Genomic DNA, 5,823 nt, shown 5'->3' on the forward strand with positions numbered 1-5,823 from the left:
TTCATTTTGTACTTGCCTTCTCTTGGTAGGAAAGGGTACTGATTTCCTATTTACAGTTTTAAAAATAAATTTAAATTTTTTTCAAATTTCACTTTTTACATGTAAATTAATATAAAGAAAAATATTAATTAAGAATAAAGCCAGATGTGGTTGTGCATGCTTGCAATCCCATCTATTTGGGAGGCTGAGGCAAGATAATTCCAAGTTTGAGGACATAGGGAGACCCTGTCTTAAAATAAAACAAGCAAAACAGTAGCGTAGTTCAGTGGTAGATGGCTTACCTAGCATTTGCAAGGCCCTTGGTTTCATCCCCAGTACCAAAACAAAAAACAAAACAAAACAAACAAACAAACAAAAAACATGATACGCTATTGTGGGAAAAATTATGAAGGTCATGGGAAAATGGGAAGTTTGAAACATTTATGTTTCTTCCTTGATAACAGACATTTGGGCCTCCTAAGGTTAGTCTAAGAGACATCATCAGCCACTCAGTTCCTGCGGTTGTAGTATGATAGATCTCAATCTGAGTTGGATTAGAACCACAAGGAAGTTTGGATAAAAACAAAGGCCTTGCCTCTATACTCCATTGTCAATGGTGGTCTTCCATAAGATGTAAGTGTCAATAGTTTTGAAAAGCTACACAGCCTATTCTAATGTACAGCCAGGGTGAAACTGCACTTGAAAATTTTAGAGAATATTTTTGAAGGGAAAAATTTAAAAGCAATCCGAATCCAGTTTGGCCCTATAGCTACGCTGTCTCCACCCCAGAAAGTATACCTTGCCATGTGTTTATATTCGCTGTCAGTAGAGTCAAGAAGGTAAATATATTCACTGTAGTCACAGACCAAAGGGGACAAGAGCATTATTTAGGTAAATGAAATACATTTTGAAAATATTACTTCCCAAGCTGTGCTCTCACAATAAATTTCCCAAACTGTGCTCTCACAATAAATACATAAACGTGATTATAAATGCAAGAAGATAATGTTAGCTGTGTCTGATGTGTGCTTTGAAAGAAAGTATGCATTAGAGCTCAGCATACAGTATTTAAAAGCCATTTTAAAAACCAATGTTCATTGTGTTATTACATTCTTATTAATATAAAATATTAACCGCAGCTTGTCTAGTTTCCAATTTCAGATGTTCATCAGCTCCAGATTTAGCTAAGTGTTTCGAGACAAGGATAGCCACTGAGACACCAGAGTGGCTATGGTTTCTATGTGCTATCACTCTCAAATTAACTTGAAAGGTCATACATTTAATATACAGGTGCTTTTGTGGATGCTGCTCATGGCATTCACAAAATTATATACCTTATTCTTCACTAGTTAATCATTAAGATCAACTCAAGAAGAGTCCAGTACTTAGGAGGTTGCTGATCTCTACTCCCACACTTACTCCTTTAGAAATTTTAGTTGGAGCTTTAGTCTTCCTTCTGCATCACGTCAGTGTTGACATTTTTAAATCCAGTAAACTCGTAGTTTAAATGAATGCTAAGATAGATAATGATAAACAATAGGAAACAGGAAGATACATATTTTGCAAATAAGAAGGTAACCAGAGAGGGACACAGGGAAGGGGAAGAATTAAAATGTGTTTTGTTCATGTACCAAGTGGCTGTGATGCATGTAATTATTATGTACTGTAAGCATGCACTAATAAAAATAAAATTAAAAAGCTTGTGTTTGGGTTCCTGTGCATGAACCAAAGATGAAATGCCAACAAAGACTCACAACGTGGAAGAAAGCCAAGGAAAGAATGAAGTAAACTTTCTGCGACTCTGAAAGGTGCAGTTTCACTAAGGGTAATTCCTCTAATGGCTCTGGTACAGGACCGCAAATGGCCGATTTGTTGCAGATGGATGAATTATCAAATAGTAGAGAATGTGGCAGCACCATTTCCCCATCCTGCTCGCCATTGTTTGTTCAATACTCATTTATTTAACACGTATCTATCATGAACCTACATGTGCCAAGGTTGAGCACTGAGATAACAAATGCAAACACTGATATCTCTCTTGGAGGTCTAGGTGGGGCCAAAAGGCAAAACAGTTGACTACAAGAAGAGCACTCTTAGGGGAATGAAGTCAAAATACAGTTCAAGAAGGACAGATCTTGCCATAAATGGATATGCTTCCTCTGAGAGAAAAATCCACTGGGAATCATAGCAAGTAAAGAAACCTCGGCTTCAAAGGATAAGTGTTCTCCAGGTGGTGTCACGGTGCCTTTCTCCTGAGGTGCTCCCATGTATTTGGACTGCCTCACACTTTGACTCTTCTCTCTCCCTCCTGCCCACCCTCACTCCTCATGCCATTCCCCGTGCCAACCTTACAAATTGCCATCTTCCTGCCCTATGAAGATGCCTATTTCAGGAGCCCACATCCTTAAGGTGAACCTCAAAACGTGTGTCTTTATTATAAGTCATTAATAAAGAGCCTTAATTTAATGTTCCAGAATCATGTCTGAATTTTATTTTCATATTCCACACTGAGAAAAAATACTTCACACCGAAATTTTGCTTTAAGAATGAAAAACCCAAAGTATAAACAATTTGAAGAGCAAAATAAAAGTTAGATGATAGGAAGCAAGGAGATAGGCCTTACGTGCAGGGATCAGGGATCTACGGATGGAGGGAGAGGGGAGAGAGAGAAGTGGGAGGGGAAGAAAAAAGAATTAAGATGCAATATGTGCATGTACCAATTCCCCATGACGAGTGTATTCATTATGTATTGCAACATGTACTAATAAAAAATTAAAATTAAAAAAGGCAAAGTATAAATAGGGAGACTTAAAGTATAAATAGTAACATATCATTAAGGTTATATTTCTTAATGCAACCATAAATTCATATATGGGCTTAAACGATGATATACAAATACTTATATATTGAAACAAACAATATTGCCATAGAGCATTAATAGTATTTCTACTACAGAGGTACCATAAGGATACATTACATGAGCTTACTTAAGTGCTAAAGCAAGTTGCCGAGCCTGGCATTCTTTTAAGTGTGATAGCACATACACAGGATACTTAATTCCATAGAGAACCGGTGCACTGGCATTTATTAACCAGCCAAGTTGTGTGTGTGTGTGTGTGTGTGTGTGTGTGTATGTGTGTGTGTGTGTGGATGGTTACTTTTATTCCCGTCTCAGTATCCACTTAAATGCATATCTTAGTTAAATTTTTTTGCCACTTAACCAAAAATAATACCCTTGAAAGTCAGTACAGAAAGTGACAGTTTATAGGGACTAAATCGTGCCATTATCTCCCTTTAATTCATTAGCACAGATTATTTCATAATTAGGCTTGTGTGTGCACAGAAAGAGGACAAAGTCATGTAAAACAAACTGTTCCTTGTTGAGATCTTTTTTCTTTATTTTAACATTAGAGATTGTAGCCTCAACAAAATGTATCTTTCCTCCTTATTTAAAAGCTCTCCTCCCTGATTGATATTTAATTCTTATGATGAACACAGAGAACATACTTTTGTCTGCATCCATTTTACACTGTCTTCATTTAAAAAGTTCAATGTTATAGCCCCAAAGGGCAGTTTATTTATTTAGTTTGGTTGAAACTATAACAGTTTCTGGGAACTTTGAATGGATATTGATCATTCATCTCATTATGCTATTTGCAGAGGCAAATGAAACTACTTTGTGCCTTTCATAAAAGTTCTTTCAGATAGAGCTGGAAGAGCTTCCCTTACACCTGCCAATGCTGTCTTTTATATTTCTGTTTTCCTCTTTGCAGCATTTATCCTTACACCATCATGTCTTTCAAAGATGGTAGGTCACAGTGAGCAATGGTGAAACTCATAGGATATGGGACTCCAAAGAGGATGTTTCGGTTTCCATTGGAGACTCACTAAGCCACTCCCATATAATGCAGTTCTGTGGGAGGGTGCACATATCTGCCCATGGGATGCTGGGGGCGGTCACTGGACTCTCCCTGATGGAGGGAGGGAGCAGAAGCTTTGTGGAGGCAGAGAGCCTAGTGCTACTGAGGTCCACCTCTTTGGCCAAAAGGGCCAGTGTCCCTTTAATTTCCTCTTTGAACCCTCAGCTGTGACACAGACACTATAGAATTCCCTAAGAAGCAGTTTATGGAGCAGCATTGTTATGACAAAGCAGGAAGTCAGCAAATATGGTAGAGGCTTAGAATCAAAGTACTTTCTCTAAACTTGCCATTCAAAATTAAAGGGATCCTGTAAGCAAACACAGTATGTCAAGTAACTAAATAAGAGTTGCATTAAAATTCATAAGTAAGCAGGAAAGTAAGCAATTACAAATTTACCCAACTCCGTCTCTCTCTCTCTCTCTCTCTCTCTCTCATCTCTCTCTCATTCTTTTTTTCTTTCTTCCTTTCTTTGTTTTTCTAGGCAGGGTGTTGCTATGTTGCCCAGTCTGTCCTGGGTCTCATGATCCTAGGTGTGTCTGCGTGGGTCATGAAGACATGACCTTGGTACCACTATGGAGTATGCTTTACTAATCTTCTGGCAATTTCTTAATCCAATGAAGGATTAATGGTCATAGGGCCCCACCTTCAGATAACATCATTTGGTAGTAGGTCTTCAAGTGATAAATTTGGAGGATACAAACTTTCAGGTGATAGCTTGTTTTCTGAGGCATTACAGCTGAATCATTAAGAACACAGGCTCTAGGGCCAGACTGCCCCTAGGTCTTCCACCTACCAGCCATGTGACCTTGGGTAAATTCCTTACCATTTCTGTCTCCAATCTCCTCATTTACCAAGTGAATTATGAACAACACTATCTTGTAAGATTGCACAAAGATAAATTAGTTTATGCATGTAATGTGAATGGAACAATTCCTTGGACATACAATGAGCTTATAAATGTCACTACCATCATGCTTTTCTTGATCCAGGTAAGTCTGAAAGTCTCTTCCAAAAAATTCAACCTGCAAGTGTACTACCAGCTTTCTTTCTATGTCAGCCTTTGGTGGAACATCTCAGTTTAAAAAACAAAACAAAGCTGTGTTTATTTCACAAACAGTGCTATAGTAATGGGAATGTATTGGGGACATGGCTGAAATTTCTAGGGGTTGGACAGGTAGGGAGGAATTTTAGTTCAGTCATCCCAGTTTGGGGACAGTTTTTGGACAGCATTCTCCCCAGTAGTGTTCTGTACTTGAAATGTTGCTGTTTTCCACTTTCAAAAGCTTTATTTAACCATAGTAATTTGAGGCTTTCTCCGAGGCCAAGTATAGAGCAAAACATAATAACGCAAACTGGCTCACACTGAGCTGAAATGAGTAGTGTTCTCTCACTGAATTCTTGTGCAAGCTTTAATAACTTCTTTAATTTCTCTGTTATTTTCCAATATTGTATACCTGTTCCTGAAGTATCTATTTTGTCTTTTCTATTCCAGCTTTACTCCACTGGGAAAATGATGGAGTTATTCTGTCTTGCCACGCCTCTGTTTTTTGGTTTTCAGCTCTCATTCTAGGTTTACAACCAACTGAGCAGTTACTGACCATGCAAGCAGGCTCTAGCGGAGTCAGTGCTGGAGACTTCTCAGAACATTTCATTAGAAGGAAGCCATTTCCAGGACAAGGGGACAGAGTATGAGCAAGATGACAAATATGCATCTTGTTTACCTGTAATCCAATAGAGTGATTACCAAAGGAGAGTTTGCTTTTCCTTTTCTCTGATCCCCTCACATACTATTTCTTCCTTCTTTTAAAAAGTCAAAGGTTAGTCTCTATCAAAAGGCAGTAAATATCGGGCTGGGGATTTAGCTCAGTGGTTCGGTGTCCTGCCTTGCAAGCCCAAAGACCTGAGTTCAATTCTCGGTACCAAA

This window comes from Fukomys damarensis, unplaced genomic scaffold (genome assembly GCF_012274545.1).
Source record: "Fukomys damarensis isolate Sample0158 unplaced genomic scaffold, DMR_v1.0_HiC HiC_scaffold_37, whole genome shotgun sequence".
In the NCBI taxonomy this organism is placed as follows: domain Eukaryota; kingdom Metazoa; phylum Chordata; class Mammalia; order Rodentia; family Bathyergidae; genus Fukomys; species Fukomys damarensis.